The sequence below is a fragment of the Macaca nemestrina genome, chromosome 7 (assembly GCF_043159975.1).
Source record: "Macaca nemestrina isolate mMacNem1 chromosome 7, mMacNem.hap1, whole genome shotgun sequence".
NCBI classification, from domain to species: domain Eukaryota; kingdom Metazoa; phylum Chordata; class Mammalia; order Primates; family Cercopithecidae; genus Macaca; species Macaca nemestrina.
Window position 1 is genome coordinate 141,217,969 of NC_092131.1, and position 25,438 is coordinate 141,243,406.

Genomic DNA, 25,438 nt, shown 5'->3' on the forward strand with positions numbered 1-25,438 from the left:
GACTGCAGGCGCCTGCCACCATGCCTGGCTATTTTTTTTTTTTATTTTTAGTAGAGGCAGGGTTTCACCTTGTTAGCCGGGATGGGGTCTTGATCTCCTGACCTTGTGATCCGCCCGCCTCAGCCTCCCAAAGTGCTGGAATTACAGGCGTGAGCCACCACACCCAGCCAACACTGGAAAATTCTTAATTTAGTCTCCACACCTTACTCTTCACCAGCCCAAACTCACTTCAGTGGGATTTGTTGTTAAAGTTTGTATAATATTGTGAATATTTGAAGCAAGGCCTCTGTATACAGTTAGTTTGCCTTTAATAGAAGTGAATCCAAATCGGGTCTCATTAGAGCACCACTGGTGTATGATTTAGGCAATTTTACCAATATCTGCGAAGGGAAGAAATTATGGGTATATTCAGACATAATTCCATAGCATGAAAGTGAAATCTTTCTTTTATTGCTTTGACTGCTTTATTTTATTAATTTATTTTACTAATGTTTCTGAAGTAGTAAAGTGTCAGGAACTCCATGAATATGGATCTTGATTGTTAACAGAGTCTTAGATTTGGAATGGATTCATTATTTGTAAGATAAACTTTGGTGTTTTCATTAAAAATGCTTGGATATGATAACAGTGTTATAACAATAATGAGAGTGATAACGTCTAGCTGGATTTTAAAAATAACAGCCATTTTTACTCACAGACTAAATCGATTAAGTTATCTTTGGATTATATCAAAACAGCCTCAGACCCTGTCTTAAGAGAACTTACCATCTCAGGGGAAGAACATTTGTGTCCAAAAAAAGTCATAAGAACACTCATTCATTCGACATTATGATTGTATTCTTATAAAATAGCTGGCACTGTGCTAAGTCCTGGGGAGAGAGAGGTAGATGAGAAGGATAAGAGTGTACCCCACCAAGCAGGTGAAAGAAACACAGGCTGTCAACGTTCAGTAATACTACGTTAGGTCTTCAGAGGTCCTAGAATCTGCGTTTGGATTTCATACATGCTCAGCCTGGTGTGTGCTTCCCATTGACTTGCCTTGGTGAACTACTTCTCAGACTTATGTTGAGATGTGCTTTCTTCTAAAAAGTCTTCACCAATATCCAGAAAGTATTTTTTTAAACTTTTATTTTTAAGTTCAGGGGTACAAGTGCAGGTTTGTTACATAGGTCATAGGGTTTGATGTACAGATTATTTCATCACCCAGGTATTAAGCCTAGTACCCATTAATTATTTTTCCTGATCCTCTCCCTCCTCCCACCCTCCACCATCTGAAAGGCCCCAGTGTGTGTTGTTCCCCTCTATGTGTCCGTGGGTTCTCATCATTTAGCTTCCACTCGCAAGTGAAAACATGTCCAATATCCACAAAATTTAATAGCACTTAGCATGTTGAATTGTGACTAGGTGTCTGTCTCACTAATCCTTGAGGAAAGAGCCATGTTTTCATGATATCAGATACCTGGTAACTCTCAGGCATAGAAGATGTCCCATACACCTGTATTAAACACATGAATATTTGAAGCACAAACACTAGATGATGTTTCTCTTTGAAAATTACCTGGAAACAGTACTATGCAAAAATGATTTCAGAAGAGAAAATCAGCAAAAATCCCAACAAGTGTGATCAGTGGTGTCACAAGCAGACTGAAGTTGTGTGACTCTTATCACATCGCCTTGATGTGATAACGAAGGTTTTTAAAAAGTGCGTAAAGGTTGATGTGTATGGGCACCAGTGCAGTAATGTCTAGGATTTCCAAGGAGAACATTATCTTTGGCCTAGGAAGAAAGATTTTAAAATCAAATTTAAGCCCAATATGGCCCAGATGTCTCAAGTCAGCAAAACCATTTGTCAAAAGAATTCTGAGTGACTCCAACGAGTGTGGTGGTCTCCTGACCCTCCCGCTTCCTGTCAGAGCCCACAAAGGACAGATCCCAGAAAGCCAACTTCAGAAAAAACACATTTTTGGTGGGGGGAGACCAACCTCAGGAAATTAATTCTCTGTACTCTAGCTGTCACATTCACAATTAATTAGCTTAAAGTTCCTTGAAAGAACATTTATGCTATTGTGGCTTGATTTGCTTGAAATAGTAGAAATCTGTGGGACTTCAGAAGGGTGTGGTGGTATAAAACCCTTGGCTTTCACAACTGGTTTTTCTCTTTCCCTGAGGATAACTTGCATTAAATACCCTGAACAACTGTGGTCTTCAAAGAAGTTTTTAGAGAACCTGATCCTTAAGTGAAACAACCAAAAGTTTGAAAATAATTACTATGAAAAATAGTATTTCAAAGGGCTCCTTGGGTGGTCCACTGGAGCCTGCCATCAGGTGAAAAAAGCCATAACGTTTAACCTCCTCCAGGGGTTCTGGTTCACAGGGAATCTACTACTGAAGGCCTGGCTTCATTCATACCTAGAGGGATTGGATTCTCTCATCCACCATGGCTGCAGAATAGTCTTTCCAGAATGACTCTTCTTCTCCTGGGTGATTTCCATTGGTATCCTCACCTTTGGACATACTAGTGAGACAACAGCAGACACATTTCTAACAGAAAGATTTGGTTAACTCTCAAAAGTGTGTTTCCTTAAAATGCCTCTCCATACAGCACAGCCCACCTCTAGAATTCCCTGGGTAATTGAACTGAGTGAGTCCTGCTACCCTTTGTAGACATGCCCAGCATGTATTACTCATGGATCACATGATTTACTGAGATCCAGGAAGGACAGCGAGTGATCAGATGTGATCCTGAGTTTGGAGGCACAGAGCCTGAGTTCCTATCCTGACTTGGACACTGTCTAGCTATGGGACCCTCTGCAAGTCCTGTCACCTCTCTGAGTCTCAGTGTTTTTGTTGTTACCATTATTGTTGTTGGTGGTGGTGATGTTGTTGTTCTGAGGAATAGCTAGAATTTTGTTGTGAGTTTCCTGTGAGCCATATGCCCTGATAAGTGTTTACCTGGATATCTTAAGAGTCTCCTGAGGTGTAGATAGTATTAATCACTTCCTTTTATCAATGAGAAAAAGTGAGAGATTAAATAACGTGCCCCAAATCACCTATAGTTAATGAAAAAGCAAAATTTGTACACTGGCAGGCTGATCCCAGAGGCCACACTCTTAACCATGATCCTACTCCCTCAGGGCAAAATAAGGTTAAGATAAGTGGATGTCCTTTTTCAGTTCTGAATTTCCATAATTCTGTAAATCATTCCATAAATTCTGTAATACCCCTACTTAGTTTTGGTGATTAAGAAGAAATTTTGTAAACTGGAATAGGCGTTAGCAAACAATGGCTTACATGCCAAATCAGGCCCCATGCCTGTCTGTATTAATAAAGTTGAATTGGAACACAGTCACACTCATTCCTTCATGTATTGTCTGTGGCTGCTTTTGTACCACAATGGCGGAGCTGAGTCTTACAAACAGTCTTGGCACAAAACTGAAAATATTCACTCTGCTGATGTTTTATGGAAGTTTACTGACCGCTAAGCTGGAATGTAATCCTATGAAGTTGGGAAGTTTATTCTGTTTACTGCTGTATTCCCAGCACCTAGAACAGTGCCTGGTACATAGTTGATGCTTAATGCACATTTTTGAACAAAATAAAATAAGATAAAACGTTTTGTTTGTAACTTCAACTGTGCCCTCAAGGACACAGCTTTGTCTGCAAATAAGCAGAATTTTAGTATAATCTACCCCCCTAAAAAAACAAAACCTGTAAAATTTAATGTTCAAATGTGTAAATTTTATGTAGCAGTGAACTTATAAAATGAGATTTTTGTCAATTTTCTTGAGCCAAAGAAGGGATGCCAGATTTAGGGTAAACAGCTGTTGTAGGTTTTTCTTTTTCCCTTTTCAGGACTTCATGGCTTGGCCTGGTAAAATTAATATTAACATTGAAAAAAAAATAGGTTATTTGTTTTAAGTGACTTCCCTATAAGCTAATTGGCAAAGATATATAGGACAGACAGACTGCTTTGCATTCTGTATTTGCTCTTTCTTTTGTGAATTACTATGTGAAAGATAAATTCCCTGATATTTTATACCTGTTACCTACAAAATTTGCTTTTTGCTCCAGAATGTATTATTTGGGGATGTTTAAAATAGCAGCTGGATATCTCTAGCTGCATTTCAACTTAATAGAGCTAATACAGCTAATTGGAGGTGGGAGTTATTCAGTGGAAGGTACTTTATATTCCAGAACAAACTTAGAAACATAATAGCTGTGGCAGCTTTCCCCGCTAAGTTTGTATAGTCATTTATCTTAGCAGCAAATTAATTAATTTTCTTTCATTATCTGGTATTTAGTTATAAAATGTTGTCATTCTCATTATGTCATTCTGCAAAATCCTCTGTACATATTGTTAATAATACCAAACTGTGTGAGCTCACCACAAGCTATATGAATGTATTTGGAAATTATTCTAATAGAAATAACTTTTAACATGTAATAACAAGTTTTCCTGGCCTTTTAGAAGTACCTGCATACTTCTGGAATAGATCTAAGGGGTGTGACTATTTATTCACTCATTCATTTATTCCAGAAACCTACTTTGTACTGAATACTTGGCTAAATGATTAAGATAATTTGCACACACACCCACACACACACACGACCTTTACCCATCGAAGACCACAATCTGGCGTGGAGGATGTGTTAGGGAGAGAGTCAGAATCTGAGATGAACACTTTAATCATGAGTGTGGGGAAATTCTGGGCACAAGAGGCTCTGGGCACCACCTGAGACTGGGAGAGACAAAAGATCAAGGAAGAATCTTTAAAGACTTGGCACTTGATGTGAAAAATGAAGAAGAAGGAAAAGAGGAAAGAGAAGGAGCCCATAAATAAAGGAATTAGGAAAAGAAAAGAAAAGATCAGTAGGGATTGCGCTGGTGAAGAAGATATGGAAGGGCCCCCCGGAGAGGAGGAAGAGCAAGAGCACTAAACAACATGTGCACTTGGGGAACAGCACATAGGGGTGCATGACTGGAGGTAAGGAGGAGAGGGCAGGAGATGAGCCGAGCGGGACAGATGTGAAGGAGCTTGTGCATCATGCTAAGGAGTTGACTTTGATATTGTTGGTGCTGGGGAATTGTGCAAGAAAGACCAGATGTACTGCCATAGGAAGGAACTAATTATTTGGAATGACAAGTAGTGGTGCTAGCATTTGGGACCACAAGATTCCTCTATCTGTGTATGAACCACCTCTTCAATTACTAAATAGAGAGGTGATTCCACTCTGCAGTTTCAGAGATTCCAGGAGATGCCAAGCAAAACCTTTGCTGTTCTCACTGCCCTACTTTGTACTTGGTTGCTAAATTCTGTGCATCCTGAGAGACCCTGGTGTGATTTCTCAGGTATCATTCAAAAAGTTTCTCTTGCTGTCCCGCTTCCAGAGTTAAGACCAAACAATAACTGCCTTTGCGTTTGCCTGTGGATCATGGCTCAGTACCTTCTCAAGATACCCAACGTCTTGCTCAGACCACCTTTTGAATTTGTTTATCCTTGTAGGTTTTCATTGCATTCTCCAGAGCATCTTTGCATATTCTTCCTAATACCCCTGTGAGAGATGCAGAGCATCTCACAGATGCAGGTATTCATTCTATAGCAGGTTAAATGGCCAATGCAAAATCACAGCTTCAAGTATGTACAGACCTGGGCCTCAGACATGGAGCTCCTGCCTCTTAGACTAGAGTTTGCTCTGCTATGGCACACTTGCTTTATGATAGAGGTTCCCTCATAATGCTGCCAGTGAGTTCTTCTCCAAAGCCTAAGTTTATCCGCAAAGCTTTCAGTAAACTGTTTACTTTGGAATACTTTTAGATTTGCAGAGTTGTAAAGATAGTGCAGAGAGTTTCTGCCTACCTTTTACCCAGTGTCTCCCAATGTTAACATCTTACATAACTATGATTCATTTGCCAAAACTCAGAAGTTAACATTGGCACATTACTATTAACTAAAGTCCAGACTTTATTTGGATTTTACCAGTTTTTTCCACTCATGTCCTTTTTCTGTTCCAGGATCCAATCCAGGGTACTGCATTGCATTTAACAACCTTAAAGTTTTTAATTATACATGGCTGTGGTATATGGAAGCTGACTGCATCACATAAGAGGCTTTGAACTGGCTAGACTGGACAAGAGAGAGCCAGTTCCGTAAAAGGGAAAAGTCTTCCTTTTTTAAGTGGAAAAACCATTCAGCTTTGGAATATAGGGGCAATATTTCCCTCATCAACTCTCCTCGGTTGAAAGGCTTCCACAAGGAAGAACAGAGTCAAAATCTGAGTTGGTGATATTAATATTTATTTGATGAATGGCATTACAGGTAGTCTGGCTGGCCATGGCCCTTGAAACATACGATGCACATATTAAAATACTTCAAACCTCATGTAGATGTCATTCTCCAATCCCATAAACAATGCTTTGTTTGCTAGGGCAGTGATTCAATGAAAGCCATTATTTGGTGTACCTTAAGCTTGTAAACTGAACTCCAAATTTAACAGGAAGGTTACCAAATAATTCTTAAGTGCCCTTGAGGAGTTTGGCTTCCAAATATGTGCTTTGGTGTGGTTTGAAAAAAAAAACAAACCTTTGATCTGCAACAGGAATGTAATTTGGGGAAATGTGCAAAACTTCTGTTGCCTGGATATCTCCAACCCATCTCCTTTTGTAGACTTGATCTATTATGCATTGAAGTCCATTCTAATTACTGTTTGCTATGCCTGTTCCGATGTGCTCAAGAAGGCATTTCTAAAAGTTCTCACTTTAGAGAAAAGAGGATCTGGCTGTGTTTGCACGAGTATCAAACCTCTCCAACTTGCATTGATTGTCTAGCATACCAGACAGCTGTGATGTGTCTTCCTAACAGGACTAGTAGAGTAACTGAGAGAGTTAAGAAGTTGTTTAAAAAATACTTCTTGGCAAGAGATCACATTGATTGTCTTGGAAAAGAACAATAGGATTCGGACTTGTCTTGTACAATAGCCAAAGGCAAGCATATACTTACCTCACAGGGACAGCTAAACAACTCTACAAGTGACCCGTGTGTGACTAGTGAGTGTAAGGATTGGGCTAGCATAAAATGCCTGTGACCACTGACGACCAGAATGCCTCGTGGGAAGGGGAAAATGCAGGCCATTGTCCAGGAGGTCTTATGCTTTTGTGATGCCAAGTCGGTTTCTGTGCAAAAGTGTTTGAGCGTCATGTAAACTGACTACATAATCTAATGGCCAAGTGCCTTGTTAGTCTAATGTATCCTCCCACAGAGATTTGCCGGCTAAAGATGCCCCTCTATTCTATGGTTGTTGCCACTGCCACTACACTTCCACCACCTCCTCAGGTCCAGATGCCTTTTATTCATTAAGGACCAGCATATGAACTACTACTTCTGTACAACCTGGTAGATACCTATAAACAGAAGACATTATTTCTCCTCTAAAATCCACAAAAATCTGTCTGTGGCTCCTAGGTGCACTTTTCACTCTCTGGTCATATAAATAGGTGTCTAATTCCCCCTCATAGGATAATTAATTTGTGCATAGGATGTTTATTTTACCTTTGTTTAGCCCCACAGTGCTTAGCATGCTACTTGGTACACACCAGCAGTTCAATAACTCTCTCAATAAATAGCACCTGGTTTCTGTAGCCAGTTGCAGCTGGTAACAGAATAACCTTTGCTTTCCTCATTACCTTATGACTGAAATCATGAATAATAGGAAGGCCTAGTCACATGTCTGATTGAATTCTTATACCATTGTTGCAAAGACTACTTCATGGAGATCTTTTCCTTGGCCCAATCAACCACGATGAGAAAAGATAAGAGGCAACCAAAGAACACAAAGAGTCCTCACGTCACTTCTTCTTGATCTTGCTATGAATTCTGAGTGGTACAATGTATCCTAGTCAAGTTGCCTCCCCTGGGACGTAAGTGTGGAGGAAGAAAGAAGAGTGATGCACTACCAAGCCAGAGGGAACAAGAGGAGGATGGCACGAGGTGTCAGGGCCAGGGTTCCCCTTAGGGCTAGCATCGCTTAGGCACTTTCTTGTCCATTTTATGGTTTTCCAAGGGGAGAGGGAGAAGTGGTCACTTGCTTATCCTTTTTTTGCTCCTGGAAGTCTGGGACTTGTAAAAGCCATTACTTGAGAGCAGCTGGGGAAAACTGAAACGTCTAACAAATATTTATAGTACCTGTTATGTGACCAGCCACATGCTGGACATTGCGTGCTATCAGACCTGCCCACTGGCAATCTGCTGTTGATAGAGTCTGTTTGGAGAGATTTCCAGTCATGTTTCTAATCAAAGTATTGGCTGAACTCAGAAGTATTAAGCTGAAATATGCCCTGCATTATTGAGACCGCCATTCCTTCTCCTGTTACGTGCACCTGGATAATCTATATTGTGGCCTATCCTGGGTGACACCTATAGTCCCAACCTCTGTAATAGATGCCTCTCCTGGGATTTTCATGGAAAAGAAAAATCTATTTATAAAATCATGAAATCAGCCTGTGCCCTCTATATCTCTAGGAAAGGTCCTACCTATTAATTCAGCCACATTCCGATGCCTGACAACTCCTTACACAAAGGTCAGTGGGAAAAAACGGTTACCTTGGCTGCATTGAGGACCTGCAATGTTATGGTCATTTCAGCCAAAATATAAGGAACTGACGTGTTCTTTTTTTCTAGATGTGGCCCATTTTCTGAAGGATACCACCCCATCAAAATACTGTAAAATAATGGGGGGTGCATAATGGAGTGATTCGGTCTGAGGTTGACGGTAATACAATTGGAACATCCATCATGTTTGGCATGGCTTCTGGTCAGCTTCCTTGTTTGAAGTGTGCTGTCTGTGCCTAGTGGAAATAATCAAGTTGCCAACCTGTGTTTGGAAAGCTGTGAAGAAAGCAGCTCTTCACATACAGATAGACAGGAAGGCATGAAGTGCTCTCAGATGTTTTCTCAATTTTCCTCTTACTGAGTGTTTTTTCCCCTGGAAAATACTTTAATATCCAATTGATAAGGTCCCAAGTGAAATTTACACATGAAAGAAGGGAGAACTTCTAATGAAATGGCATTAGAATCCTTTTTTTCTCCCAGACACCCTTATGCCATCTCTGATTGAATGGATTTGAAACCGAAGTATCACGCACTTTGGGGTGGAAGGAAGCCTAAAGGCCACTCCATCCAGTCCTTCGTTTGCTGTTTAAATCCCTCTCACAGTAGCCATACAAGCAGGGTTGGCCCAAGACTCCAAGTCTGTGATTCTTCTGATGACTGAGGGCTTGCTAACCCAACAGAACCATGAGGTTTGGAAGTGAATTTAAACTAATAAAACAGCTTTCAATGCACAAGTCCTCATTAATAATAAAGGCTACTTTTTTCAAATGTGCATCCCTGTGCTAAGAGCTTGAGAGCTTGACGTGTACCAACTCACACTATTAACAGTGACCTCTGAGGAAGATACTATTACTACCACTTTCCAGTTAAAGAAACCAAGGCTTAAGTCAGTCGGCCAAAGTGCTTATCCAGTTTAGTCACAGATACCTCCAGTGACAGGGACCATGCAGTTCTTCTCCAGCCAGCTCTGACTCTCAGAGACTGCTTCTCTATAAGGTGCAATGTGTCTCCCTATAAATCAAGCAGTAGTTATTAACTGCTGAAATTCTGGCACCATGCTAGGCATTTTAGATTTAAACAAATTATGGGTGTTATTTGTGTATTTATATATGTTTCACCTTATTATTCGGGGAAAATAGAAGGAAACTTCTGCTATATAACAATGGCAAAATATAAATAATATTAGAGAAGCAGGATCAGGGAAAGTGTAAGTAAAATTGAAAACTATCATGACCAAGTTAAAAATATACCATAGACATTATATAGAACAAGAAAGATTGCATCAATTCATTTCATATTTCACCTGGACTTCCTGGCAACCAAAGTAAAATGGGAGATATTGTCAATTCAAAGTTCTTATTAATCAAATGATCATTAAAATGGGGTAGCCATTTTCTTGAAATTGTGAAAGAATTCTCTCATAGGATCTCATATAAAGAATATCAAGAGATCTTGGTAGCTGTAGCCTTAACAAAATTTCTGTAGAGTACATATGAATGTACTTAGCACATTGATATACTTAGGCTCTAATGCATCTTTTGTTAGAACCCAAGAGCAGAACATTAAAATAAACTTGGCAAAAAGGACAACGTAGGTCAAATATATAGCCTATGACCTCCCGTCTATATACCCTAAGAGGAAAGACTCTACTACTGCTGTCAGTGCTTCACATATGACACCTGATGTGTGGGTTTCATTTCCTATAACAATTCAGTTCTGTGGCACACATGAACTGGCTGTTCTACAATTAAACTCAATTGTGACACTATCTACCTGGAAATAGCATCAGATCCCACAGGTTAAGGGCTCAGTCCCACAATACTGGCCCCACTTAAAATGTCAATCTACAGGTTGTCACCTGTGATGTTTGACCCACCAGCTATAAATTCAAAGTTGCCACTACCCCCTCCTCAGGTTCAATCACTTGCTAGAACAGATCAAAGAATTCAGGACAATGGTTTTCTTACTAAATTACTGGTTTATATTAAAAGATATATACAAAAAGGTTTATGTAAAAAAGCTGAGGGTGGTGACTCACACCTGTAATCCCAGCGCTTTGGGAGCTCTAGGCAAGCAGATCACTTGAGCCCAGGAGTTCAAGACCAGCCTGGGCAACATGGCAAAACCCCATCTCTACTAAAAATACAAAAATTAGCCAGGCATGGTGGCTCACAGCTGTAGTCCCAGCTACTCGGGAGGCTGAGGCATGAGAATCGCTTGAGCTCTGGAGGCAGTGGTTGCAGTGAGCCGAGATCACACCACTGCACTCCAGCCTGGATGACAGAGTAAGATTCTGACTCGAAACCAGATAGAATAGAATAGAATAGATAGATGGATGGATGGATCGATGGATGGATGGATGGATGGATGGAGATACAACTCAGGAACACCCGATGGAAAAGACGCATAAGACAAGATATAGGGGATGGGCATGCCACCCTCCCAGCATCTCTGTGTCTTCAGCAACCTGGAAGCTCCCTGAACCCTGTCCTTTTGGGGTTTTATGGCAGTTTCGTCATGTAGGCATGATTGGCCGCTGGTGACTAACTCCAGCCCCTCTCTCCTCCCTAGAGATCTGGAGAATGGGGCTGAGAGTCCCAGTCACACAGTTGGTTCTTCTGACAACCAGCCCCCCATCCTTAGGAGCTTCCTAAAGGGCAGTCATTAATATAAATGCAGGTGTGATTGAAAAGGGTATGTTATGAACAATAAAAGATGATTATTTCACCTTTATTCTCTTATCCCTTAGGAGATTCCAAGGGTTTTAGGAACTCAGTACCAGAAATGGATGAAGACCAAAAATATATTTCTTATTATAAATCACAAAATCACTGGGAACTGGAGGACATTATGTTGAGTGAACCAAGCCAGGCACAGAAAGACAAATATTTAATATGTGGGAGCTAAAACAAATCTTGAACTCATGCAGATGGAGAGTAGAATAATGGCTACCAGAGGCTGGGAAGAATAGTGGGGAGGTGGATATAAAGAGGAGATGGTTAGTGAGTACAAAAATACAGTTAGCTAGAAGGAATAGGATCTATTGTTCATTGGCACAATAGGGTGACTATAGTTAATAATAATTTATTGTCTATTTCAAAATAATTAAGAGAAGAGAATTGGAATGTTCCTAACCCAGAAAAATGGTAAATGCTTGGGGTGATGCATTTTGCCCGTTGATCACTATACGATGTATGTTTGTATCAAAATATCACATGGAAAAATATATAAATAAATGAAGATAAGTGGTCTAGGCCAAAAAAATTTAATATCCCATCTCTCCCCTGACCAAAGGCATAAAGCTTTACCCCTGACACAACGATCTTCATTATAGCTCTCAGATATTGAGACATCTAGACAGGCCTGAGTCCCAGAATATAAATGGTATGAGTGTAGAGAGTAGGAACTCTCTGTGGTTCGGTGAAGCAGCCCATCACTGCAATCTGGGACTGGAAGGGGCTGTTTCCAGGAAGGGTTGGCCTTCGTACTGAGCTGGACTGAACAAGCATTGAGAAAAGATAGACGAAAGACGAGTCAGGCTGAATATGACTGATTTGATTTATTCCTTTCACTTAAACTGTGTGGTGCCTCAGTTTCATGTGTCTGCAGAGGACGCTTACCCTTGGCCCCACCTGGAAAGTGTCACAGCAGGGCGTTCAGGTTCTGGCCAAGGAGCCATCAGCAATCCCATTACCAATGCTTAAAGTGAGTCTCATAAGGCAGATTTGGCTCCAAGCAAAAACCACAGCTCTATTTTCATAAACTAATTTCACTTGTTTGCCCCAGTTAATATTAATAAGCCCAGGGCTATATGCTTCTACTTACCAGAGAACAAAGATAATAGAATAATAGAATGTTAGATCTGAAATGGACCTTGGAGATCTTCTAGACCAACTTCTCCATTTGATAGATGAGGAAACAGGTGTGAGGAAGTAAAAGAGCCAAGTTGCAGGTAGTGAGATTCACAGACTAGACTGGAACCCAAGTTCTCTGACAGGGAGCCCTGTTCAGGGTTTATCAGGTCTATCAAACACCTTTCTCTTTCTACCTCATCCCTAAGGACTGGAATGTGGTGGAAAGAACGTTGGACCAGGCAGTGGGAGAACCAGGATCTAAACATGTCTTCATTAATTTTACCTTGAATTTCTCTGGCCTCTTACTTCCTCCTCACAGCATCAACTTTCTTGTAAAAGTGGATGCCTACTACTGTTCCCCAAAGGAAGAGGCACGGTAAAACAAAGTCTCCACAATACTAGCAATACCAAATGTGGAACAAATCCCAGTGGTAGTGTTACTTTGTGCTCTGTGACTTTGGAACCTAAAGCTTCACTAGACCGTTGCAATTACTAAGTGAGTAAGTAAAGCAAATAGCACAAAGGCCTGGCACTGAGATGCTCACCCTCTTCATGAGGCTCCTGGCTTCTTCCTTCCTGATAGATCATGTATTAAGTTCATATGTATCTATAAGGGACATGAATTATCCAGAATTCCTTATAGTCAGAATGTACAGTGATATAATGTTCCTGAGTTACTTACCCATTTCCACTGAGTAAGTCAGCTTGCAGAACTCATTTCCATTTCTCTTCAACTAGCCAAACATCCATTTTCACCTACATGGAACCTTCTACTGGCCTTGAGACAAATAAATCACATTTGGAATGGTCCCAGGACAATTTAGCTTTAGAGGGGAAAAAAAAAAAAAAAAAGGATGGTAACATGAAGGATATTTGCTGTGTTGGGCTGTCACTAAGTCCCCATCAGAACTGTGAAAAATTATGGCCAATAAAATAACATTTTTCAGAATGTGACACTACCCTTAAGTGTATCTTGGGCAATAAATGGGTTTTAAAAAGAATATTTGAGCGCTATCTATTCTTCAAGCACTCAATAACATATCATAAGTTAATTGCATTATTAATTTATAACAGAATAATTGTTTTGTCTCAACAGTCATTTTCACAAGCTCTGACATTCAGTTTCTGTTCCATTTTAATCATCTCAAAATACTTAACACTTAAACCACCCCCACCATGCCACCCAAGTTGTCCGCCACCTCCTACAAAATATAAAAAATGATTCTGAGGGCCTGGCACAGTGGCTCATGCCTATAATCCCAGCACTTTGGGAGGCTGTGGCAGGCGGATCATGAGGTCAGGAGCTCAAGACTAGCCTGGCCAATACGGTGAAACTTCGTCTCTACTAAAAACACAAAAACTAGCTGGGCGTGGTGGTGCGCGCCTGTAGTCTCAGCTCCTCAGGAGGTTGAGGAAGAAGAACTGCTTGAACCTGGGAGGCGGAGGTTGCAGTGAGCTGAGATGTTGCCACTGCACTCCAGCCTGGCGACAGAGCGAGATTTTGTCTCAATAATAATAATAATAATAATAATAATAATGATTCTGACAGTTGGGATGCATAATCTTCTGGCCACCCTTTTGTAATAATGAAAAGAATAAGAACAAAAGCAGATAGTATTGAGTTTGAAGCTCTGCCAAATAGTCTACTGAACAGTTTAACTGCATTACTTCATTTAATCTTCCCAACAATCCTGTAAGATAGATGGCATTATTATGCCTATTTCACATGTGAGGGAATTAAGGCAGAGAATCATTTTCGAAAGTCAAAACAACAAAACAAAAAAACCATCCTCACCATTTATTCGGTGAGGGTTCATGAATACAGCTTTTCGTAGGACAGGTTTGCTTAAATACGAATGTGTTTGAGTGCTGTTCATTCTATATAACACAAAATATAAGTATCATTGTTAATCATACCCAAGTCTAAGTAGTGAAAGGCAGAGAAAAATCAAGTAAAATACCTATTAAGACCACAAAAACTATGTCTTTGGGAATGAATTTTTTTTTTAAATGAATGATCCAGTTTGGCTACCGGTATACATTGTAGTGTTAGAATGACTTTATTATGATGTGTACAGGCATTGTGATTGTTTTGTTCCTAAGAGGTTAGAACACTGATGTGCAAGCCCAGGCTCTATCACTATCTGTGTTGTGTCCAGTAGTTCACTTCATCTTTCTGAATCTCAGTTATCTCAGTTGGAAAAGATTGGCCCTAATATTGCAATATTCCCAGAGGTTATGTTGATAACAGGATAGATCCAAGAAACTTTACAAGCTAATCATGAAGATGATAAGGGGAAGACAGCCCATTTTTAATGCCCAAGTTTAGATATACAAAGACTCAGTCTTGCATTTCAGCCTGCCTGAAGGGAGAACCACATAGTTGGACAGCAGAGAGGAAAAGCCCCTCCATGAAAGCTTAATAATAACAACAACCAAAAAAGGGCAGTCTTGAAGCATCATGACACTAAAAGCTCATTAAGATCTCTGTCCCAGCTATTACACTCCTAATTGAACAGTTACACAAATAGATGTACAATACAATTGTGACTCTAATTAAGGCTCCGACCTCAGAATCTAGTCAAAGCTTGTACAGTTCTCACTCTCCCTTTAAATAGCTGTTCTGGGCAAGCTCTGGGAAGGGAAGCTGTTCTATTATGACTTCACTGAAATAACATGAAAACTCATACAAGCACTTCTTTTTCTTTTTTACCCAAAATATACCTCCCATTCTCCATTTCTTTCCTTTAACTTCTGGGAGTGTGCTCCTTTGCTATGAGAGGATGCAAGTTACCAATCCATTAGTGTCTGCCGTATTGCTTTCAACATTTTTCTACAATGCCCTCCATCAGTGCCTTGATCCACAAGACTATGGGTCTGAGATAGTCTGGTCTGATACTCTCATGCTAGGCTCTCTCCTTATTGGCTAATTGACTTCCTTGCCTAAATTTTAGTTTTACTTTCTCTTGCCCACTTTTCCTTGTCCATCTATACATCTAAGCTAAGAATTTTAGCACATAAACAGTTCTGAGATTCTCTTAGCTTTTTCCTCTATCCTCTTGTCCTGACCTTTGCAGGGAAGAGGGTACTGTTACCTGTAAGAGGTAACCTTGTGAGAAGGAGTGAAAATCAAGGACTTCCTTTGAATAATGGAGAGTCCACTGAGTTAGAAAAATTCTAAAGGAGGTAAAAGGTGGGGAAAGATTTGTATATAGCAAATGTTCATAATGTGCCCATTTCCTGTCACCCTGAACTAGTTGCCTTAGATGTGAATGGAAGATGGTATATTCATGGGCAGGAGCCATGATAAAATCTAGAATGAATATAATTTGAACTTAAAGTTGATCACCTTCATGAATTATTTTCCTTGCATCCTAAAACTGAGGACCTTTTTTGAGGCTGCTGCTTAATATACCTATTGAGGAGAGCCCAGTGACCTTAGGAGTGTAATAGCTGGGATAGAGATCTTAATGAACTTTTAGTGTCATGATGCTTCAAGGACAGAGTGCCTTCTGTCCTCTTAAACCTGAATGGTGTGGCCTTCTGCAGTGCCATTTAAATAGAGGGGAGCTTAACATACCAGGACACTTAATGTCAAATTACATGAAGAGGAAGGCAGTTTAGAGGGACACCTAGTTCCTTGGAATTTTTTAAGAGTATAATGCTTTTAAAATGAAGAATGAGCCAGGCATGGTGGCCAGCACCTGTAGTCTCAGCTACTCGTGAGGCTAAGGCAAGGAGATCACTTGAGCCCAGGAGTTGAAAATCAGCGTGAGCAACATAGACTCATCTCAATCAATCTATCTATCTATAAAAAAGTGGAGAATGACTGTCTGCCTTTTGCTTGACAAAGAGCATGGTACAGTAGTCCTCATCTCAACCATGCCACACTGTGGTGAGCCACCAGCTACCCCCAGGGTTACTCTGAGGACCCAATGAGCAAATCTTTATAAAAGCACTTTGAAAACTGCCTTATCAACATAAGTGATGGGGTCTACAAACATACCCAACTCCTCTAGTGGGATTTGATCTACAAAAATCAAGAGATAAGCACATTTTTTTTCTGAGATATGTTATTGACATTAAGTCACCTCTCCTATCTAACTTAATGGATGGATAACGCTTTATCAGTTGGGACCTACATGTGATTTCCTCATGCATTTTCAATTCCAATAAGGATATATCATCATGAATGGTTTCTTTAGGATCCAGTTTTATTGCTGACATCCTCAGTAATAACCAAAAGGTCGTTTTCAGAGATCTAAGCTGGAGCATGATGGTTAAGGATACCCCTAAGGACTGTGTATGCATCATTATTAATAGACTTTTCCCACCATGTTATTTATTGGTTGATGCATCTTTCACTCCCAGCTGGGACACAGGGGGCTTCAGGAGAGAGAATCACCTGCCCCAGGCCTGGCAGCTTCTGGGACACAGTGGATGGTTATTAAATATTTGAAAAGAGAAAGGCAGTGAGGGAAAATAAAAGGAAGTTCCATGTTGAATCTCCATTACCCAACACTTCCCCTAATACACAGTGGGTGCCCAATAAGTGTATATTGAATTAATGCTTTTGATATCTGTAGTAGACATTTTAGAATTTTGTACTTACATGATACTAGAACTAATGACTGTTATCTTTTAGTGTGTCACAATTAAGGGAATTTAGCCAATAAGGCTCAGGACTTTTGTTTCACCTTCTTGGATTTCAACAATATCTCCATATCTCATTGGGCCATGACCGTGGGTTGATGTTTTATATAGGCTTTGCTTAAGCTGTTGTTTTCCTTCATAGTCTAGCAAAGAATTCAGCCATCATGAAGGGACAGCATAGCACGTGCCTGCTTATGCTAAACGTTGGGTCAAATACACTTCATCTTCCTCAGAAGGTTTGACTGAGAGCCCTTATTACTGAAAGCTTGAGGTTTGGCACAATCTCAAAGGTGTCGAGTTTCTCGCAGCTTTTAACCTTATGATGTACACTTAGATTTTCCATTGATGAGCAAATTATGCATCTACTATTAGAGAAATGACTGCGCTGTCTTGGATTGGGTGGTATGGTAAACTAAACCTGGTGACGAACACATTTGGAATGGTTTGCGAACACAGATTTGGTTTTAGGCCTCATCTAAAGGTTTGGATGGTCATCTGAACTTGACTCCTCTGATCTCAATCCGGACCATTGAATCAGCAATACAAAGCTTGAAACCTTGAGAGGGAAGACTCCTGACATTTCTAGTCACGCCAGCTTCCCATCAAGCCAGCCACATTCGATGAAGTGTCCTCAGGCATTTTGGCACGTCCAGTTCTGTTCCAGGTCCAGGTTGTGGTTTCTTTGAAAGTAGTAGGTGTAGGTGGTAGGTGCATGGAAAAAGGCCACTGAACTCCAAGGAGTTTGTGTCAGGAATCGGCTGCAGGGCTGGGGAGAGAGGGTTGCAGCATTCAGCTTCCTCAGCTCGTTTGCTATGTCCTCCTGGAGGAGAGAGAAATTCAGCAGGAATAACTGGATTTCATCGGGTAAATTCCACAAATATTCATTAAGTACTCCCCACCCCACCCTGTTCTGCTGAGTCTTCAATGTGGCCGCAAATCACACAGGAAACTTGTTAAATTGAAAATGTACAGCCTAGACAAGAAAGTGAAAAAAAAAAAATAGCCAGGTGTGGTGTCTCACCGGGCTGAGATGGGACAATCTCTTGAGCAGACCCACCAAGAGACTGCAGTGAGCTATGATTGTGCCACTGCACTCCAGCCTGGATGACAGAGCAAGACCCTGTCTCAAAAAAGGCAAAGAAAATTCAGATTCAGTAAGTCTGGGGTGGAGCTCAAGATCTCTCTGCATGTCTCACAAGGTCCCAGGTGGGGCTGATGCTGCTAAGCCGTGAGCCACACTTTGAGTTGCAAGGCCCCAGGTGCAAAGCACCATGCCAAATATAGGGAACACAAAAGTGAACAGATGAAGGCAACAAAGCCATTGTCCTTAGGGGATCATCTCTTGGTGGGAAGACAGGTTAACAGTAACCATTCCACAGGTGCTCCAGGTAAGGATTTAGGTGGATGGAGCCTGTGGGAGCCCTGAACTGGGTCTTAGAGGTGGGATCCCTGAACTGGATCTTAGAGGTGAGCAGGTGAGCAAGTAAGGAAGCCAGACGAAGAGTATTTCAGGCAGAGGCAAGAACCTAGGTAAAAAGAGAAACCAAACATAAGCTCAACATCTTTCTGTAGAACAGACACCTAAGAAATTGCCCAATTCATTCCCAAGCCCCCAGGAAAAAAAAAAAAAAAATGAAGCCTATGAAAGCACAGAACATTCCTGTGGCAAGTAAGCAATCACTTATTTCCAAGGGCACCAGGCCTTCTTTGGGCTGCACAATCTAATTAGAGCATTTGAGATGTGGATTCAGGAGAAGCACCAAGCTGAGGGTATTGTAAGCCAGCTGAAGCTGTGAAAAGTCGAGCAATCCCATTCTCAGCACTTTTTGCAGCCCGTTCTTTCATTTTTTGTGGATTGACCAAACTGAGGTTTTGCTTTGTGCTTTTTTTTTTTTTTTTTTTTTTTTGGTGTATTTTCTTTCTTTTTAATGAATCTGAAAACTCAGAGTGAAACCCAGGCAGGTGGTTTGATTTCCCCAGGTTCTTTCCTCTCCTTCCTGCTGCCCACCCCTGCTTCACCCCATCCTCACTGTCCCTCCCACCCGGCAATGAGACCCTTTGGCATTGAATACACTGCAGATTTCTTCTCCTGCCCGAGCTCCTCACTGACCCGTCAGACCTTCTGAACCATACTGCGTGCGTCCAAACACTGCAGTCCATCAGTTGCCCAGGAGAAAATTTCCCTGGTCTTTTTTTTTTTTTCACTGCATGTGTCCTGTCTTGGCCCTGCCACTTACCAGTAGAAAGACCCAGAACATGTTTTGCCATAATAGGAACAGTAATAACAACAACTTGCTTAGAAGTGTACACAGCTCTCACCCACAAGCCTTCCACCTATCCTGGCAAGTAATTAGGGCAGGTACTAGCATCTTTATTTCCATTTCACAGGTACAAGAACTGAGACCCAAGGAAGCACAGCTCATACGTGGTGAAGCAAGGCCATGAACCCAGTGTTCTGACTCTCCATAGTAACATTATATACCAGCCATGGGCAGCAGGCTCTGCAATAACCTTCAATTAATCCTCATAGCAACGCTGACTTCAAAAAGGAAACTGAGGCTTAGAGAGACCAAGGTGCTGTCCTGATGTCAGTGAGTTCCAAACTTGGGTTACAAACCCCAGTTTGACTGATCTCAGAGTCCTCACTCTTACCCTGATACTGTGTAGCTTCTTCTATCATCCTCAGCCCTTTACTTCACCTCTCTTGGCCTGACTTTCTCATCTGTGAAATGGAGGTGGCTGGCTGTGATCTCTAAGACCTCCTTCCAGCTCTAATATCCTGGGATCCTATAATTTTGCCTCAGAAACCAAAGTTCTTTATTGCCAGCTTCTCTTCAGTGCTAATCATTTTGCTTAATTATGTTGAACTCCAAGTGAGTTTTACTGCAGCTGTCAACACTCTGGAGTTGGTTACGCAGCTGAAGCTGCTAGTTGGATGATAGCACCTGTGTGCCATTTTGCAGGGCGTGTGCGGCAGCCAGGTAGGCCTTCTACTTGGCTGGATGCTATGAGGCTGCCTCTTGATGCCAGCTGAGTTCCTCTGTTTGTATTGGAAAGGAGTAGGCCTACCTTCAGCTACAAATACCCGGAAAGCAACATCAGTCACTTTGGCTGAGTGTACACTGCTGGTTTCGTTCCAAAGCCTGGCACGTTGTGTTGTGTCGATGGGGTGTTCAAGGTGGAGAGGGCAAAGACTCATATCTGATACATTTACTTCCATTTGGGGTGCATAAGCAAAGATCATTTCAGTCTCGGGCTTCTTCATGGGAACTTGACTTGGTAGGTAGCTCCCCCTGAGGTTCAGATCTCTATTCATTGTTTCTCTTCAAGCCCCGGGAGGTGTCATGTTATCTAGAAAGCTTTCCCTAATGTGTTCCATCTGCATTTATACCTTATCCATGTACCCCTCAATTTCTATCCATCATAGCCCTTGTCCCACCATAATGAAAATGTCTCTCATTATTTTTCTGGCTGGTCCACAAGCCTGCAGGGTCCTTATAGGTGCCAACTATGTATCATTCATCGCTGGATGCTCTCCCACTAGACGTTTATTGAATGAAGAGTGGAGGAATGAATGAAGCAATGACGGCTTTCCCTGTGCTCATCCTTCCAGTGTTCTGTGCACAGATTAGGAACAAGACTTTCCTTTGTCTTTCTGACATTCTCCCATTATTCCTCATCCTTCCTCTTTTGATAGACTCAAGGTTTACCCAATTGGTGAATCGCTCTTCTGAGCCTTCTCCTAAACTAATTTGTCCCCAGAATAGCACCCCTTCCCCTTCTCTGTCCTTACCAACACATGCTTCTGACGGTCCAGGTTCCACCTCTGAAATGTCACCTAAAACTCTTCTCATTCAGGAAGTGTTCTCTGGCCAGAAAAGAGGCAGCACTTTCTATTGCCCTTTTTGAAATAAACATGCAGTTGCCAAGAGTCACCTGAATTCACACTCTACAGAATACTGTTTCTTCCCCCTTGAGACAAGCACGATGTAAAATGTTATACATTTTTTTCAAGTTGTAAAAGTATTAATTCATTTGCATTGATGACTCTTCTTTGTCTTGTAAATATTTTGATAATATCTAAGGACACTCTAGTTCTAAAAAAAAAGAAAGAAAGAAAGAAAGGAGGGAGGGAGGGAGGGAGGGAGGGAGGGGTCAGTGATTCTTTAAAATCAGTGACGGATCTCACCTCCTCACCCCAAGAGATTCTATTCAGGAGATCCACTACTATACTTTAAATCTTTACAAGTGAGTGGTTGGACAGAAAGAGACCTGAAAAGGAGAACTCTATTCAGTGTTATTACTTGGGGGAGGGTTTAGAGGAAAATAAAATACTTAATTGTGGAAGGCATCTGAATGGTTTCCTCCTTCAGAAGCAAAACGTACTATGCCACTTAATAGTGGCCTCAAATATGCCAATAAGGTAGTTTTACCTGAGCTCTTTTCATTGTCTTTTAACTTTTTCTTCTCCACTTCATCAGTTTCCCCAGTTGGTAGGGGTGATCTTCAGATCTGTTCAGGGTTGTGGTTGTTGAGGATGGATCAGCAGGGCCACCATATTTAACTTGAGTGGGCTTAAGGATCCCTTGAGATTGCTGGAAGTTTAGATTCCCAGGCCTTTCGTCACAGTATATATGAGGTTATATGATTCAGTATATATGAGGTTAGCCCAGAAATCTACACTGTATTTAATGTTAGTTCAATTTAATGCATAAATACTTTTTTAAAAAATAAGCAAACAGAGCTGGGCGCGATGGCTCACACCTGTAATCCCAGCACTTTGGGAGGCCGAGGTGGGTGGATCACGTTGTCAGGAGTTCGAGACCAGCCTGGCTAACATGGTGAAACCCCATCTCTACTAGAAATACAAAACTTGGCGGGGAGGTTGGCGGGCGCCTGTAATCCCAGCTACTCAGGAGGCTGAGGCGGGAGAATCGCTTAAACCCAAGAGGCGGAGGCTGCAGTGAGCCGAGATTGCACCACTACAAAATCCAGCCTGGGCAACAGAGCGAGACTTAGTCTCAAATAAATAAATAAATAAAATAGAAATAAGCAAACAGTGCAAGATAATAAATAATAAAGTGTAAGGATCCACACATTCACCCTGTGGGATCTGAGTCACATTTTACCTGCACAACGGCAGAGTAAACTCAGACACTGCCTCTACTTCTGCTCTTGTCCTCCCTCATAAGTATATGACTAAATAGGACCAGGTTCACCAAGTGGAATAATACTGCTCTGGTCCTGTCTCCTCACCATGGCTCCGTGTAGCTATAGAGAACAGAAGCACCTGGGGAATGAGTCAGAAGTTATGCAGGCGCCTATACAATCTGTCATGTGGTTTCCATATTATTGTAAAAGTTGATCCTAAGCTTTAGCTGTTCTGCTAAGCTGTGTCTCTCCCTCTAGTTTGCAACATGAAAGGCCAGGAGACATCTCATTCCTTTGATACCCAGTGTTCCAGTGTTTAAAGTACAGATTTCTCCCACATCTTACCAAATTGGCTGTGTCTCCCAAGGAATTATATGCAGGCTAACAAAGCAAGCAGTGTCAAGAACATCCCCCATGTGGTCAGCCACACAGACAAGCATAATCGTAAGCTCTGCCCAGCCTCTGAGCCTGTCAGCTACTTTGAGTTACTGTGCGATGCTCAAAAGTACTACCAGCATCTTCTCCAGACATGTTTAGCAGGAACAGGCACAGAACTTTAGAAGGAAAACGTTCGCTGCTGTGTAGGGCGATTCTGAGTTTTGGAGTAGTGCTGATTCAGTGATTGATTTCCTTCTGGAAAGGAAGAAGGCCAATACTTTAAACTGCCAAAGTATCATTCATGCCTCATCCTCAATGTTTGGCAGGTTTAAACATCAAATACTTCATTACCGAAGTAATTGAAAAATGCCAATTGCCTTGAGCTAGAGAACACTTGGAGGGACCAATATCACATGCTAATATTACAGTGACTTTTAGGGATAATCATCGTTAAGTATTTGTTATTTATGTATTTCTGTTGCTAGGAAGTTTAGCTGAAGTGCTACAAGTTGCTAATTTTGTTTCTGATACCCACTGAAGGCCACATTCAGCCATATGTTCATGTGTGTGCTGTGTGCCTTGGTTTATTTCCTTTAGTGTTTTATGTATCAACCCAACTAAATAGTTCTGCATGTAGCATTTTTGCAGATTCTATTTATCATCAACAGCAAAAATTTTTCTCCCTGGATGGCCTAAATACAGAAAAGCAACATTACCTCTGAGTGGATAGGAATAGAGATTTTCTCAGGGATAGTGGACATTATTACTAGCTAATAATAATGATTCAAGTTATTTTTGTATTTGAATTTGAGCTGTGTTTGTATTTGTGTTGTACCTGATCATTTATTTTTTACTCATTATTATTTTTCTTTGAGATGGAATCTCGCTGTCACCAGGCTGGAGTACAGTGGTGCAATCTCGGCTCACTGCAATCTCTGCCTCCTGGGTTCAAGCGATTCTCCTGCCTCCGCCTCCCGAGTAGCTGGGCCTACAGACGCACACCACCATGCCCAGTTAATTTTTTTATTTTTAGCGGAGATGGGGTTTCACTATGTTGGCCAAGATGGTCTCGATCTCTTGACCTGGTGATCCGCCTGCCTCGGACTTCCAAAGTGCTGGGATTATAGGAGTGAGCCACCGCGCCCGGCTGTACCTGATCATTTACTAAGAACTTTTCTGGTTTGTTTTCTCACATTTAATCTTCACTGGGAACTTGTGCAGTAGGTATTGAAGTCATTTCATTTCCAGATGAAAACAGTGTGGAATTACAGTACAAGGATGGTAAAAGATTAAATAATACTGTCCATCAAATATGGACAACAACTGGGATTTCAGTGCAGGTCTGTCTGACTCCAAGTCCAGTGTTCTTCCAGTTCTTCTTATGTTTAAATTCTCCTGAAATTCAACAAATTAGTTAGTGGCATGGTTGCCCCTGCTGGGCCACAGTAATTGGAATATTAATGGAACCACATGGCTAGCTCCTTGCACTTGTAGCAAGGCCTGTCCAGGTATATCTGGAGCCAGTTTCCAAATTCAAAGGGATGTCATGAGATGTTTTAATCGCTATTTTCTCCTTCCTCTTTGATGTCTTCTTGTTGGCAATGGTATAGCCATTTGTTACGCACCCAATTAAGTCAGCAATCTTGTAGTCTTTTGTAGAATGTGGAAACTTCTCGTTTTATGCCTTGTGACTCTGCTTCATGGAACCGACAAGAGAGATGGCGGAAAAGGTTACAGTTACTCCATTTCTCTATTATCGTCTTCTGCTGAGAGCTCATCACTAATTTTGGTGTCAGAGCAACAGTCATTCTGAGGCCTTATGAAAGCCTACATACTCCCCAGCAACGCAGACAGCCCCCCTGACCTTTGCGGCTGCAGATAATGGCCAAGGCTGTGGCAAAGTGACCTTTAGGCCAAGAGTGGGTGGCAGCACTTTCTTTTCTGTGACATTCATTTTGCTTTGCCTCTGTTTGTATTTTTAATTGGAAGCATGTACCGTGTGAATCTGCGTGTTTCTCCCCCTCCGCCCTGAACTCTGAGCAGAGAGACTGTGTCTGGCTGGCTCTCGTTATAAAGGAATGCTCTCAATGCCAAGCTAGGGGTCATTACTAATTGCCACAGCGACAGACACAAAGGATATTACCGGCAGTCTTTCAGGGGGAGATGCTATCAGCAGAAGAGGGCCTTTGTCCCACCTGGACCAGCCCATGTTTCCTTCTCATATTCATTTTACTCCCATGATCCCAGGAGATGAATCAGGCACTTGAATTTTTTTTTTTCCAAATGACATTATTTATTGCACCAGAAATCTTGTCATCCAAGAGGAACCACAGCCATTTAGGCCATCTCTTCAAGCTCCATCTCCAGTCCTTGTCCTTGATGATACTGTTTGCTATAGACTCACCCCGCATCCTTCATTTCCTTTCCAGGCTGCAGACAGCTTGAGCCTATTCTAAAGGTCTCATTATTTATTCTGTTTAGTTCTTTATTATTTGCTAACTATCAAATATTCCCAAGTTGCTTTCTGTATGTTCATCTTGTTTCCTCGGGTAGCTTTTTTCACTACTTATCAAAGCGACACTGAGTATGAAAATTTCATAAGCACCTACTGTGTGCCAGGACCTAAGCTAGGTATTTTATGTACATAGTTTGATTTAATCCTTACAACAAACCTGCAACTTAGGAGTTGTTATCCTCACTTTATAGACATGGGACTGGAGCTTACAGGCACCGTGAACATTACAAACTTGCCAAGCATCACACATGTCTGTGCAGCTGGCGCATACCAAGGCAGGA

At 41.4% G+C, this 25,438-nt stretch overlaps 1 protein-coding gene and 1 long non-coding RNA gene across 2 annotated transcripts in view; one reads left to right on the forward strand and one right to left on the reverse strand.

The window, feature by feature from the left end:
• LOC105489276 (RAR related orphan receptor A) overlaps positions 1-25,438 on the forward strand; it is a 741,585-nt gene that overhangs the window by 350,103 nt on the left and 366,044 nt on the right. The window lies entirely within an intron of this gene.
• On the reverse strand, positions 13,160-17,188 carry LOC112428644 (uncharacterized). The gene is made up of 3 exons (XR_003020690.2): positions 17,073-17,188; positions 14,256-14,338; positions 13,160-13,284 (listed from the first exon to the last, which is right to left on the reverse strand). It is a non-coding gene; the product is annotated as an uncharacterized lncRNA (long non-coding RNA).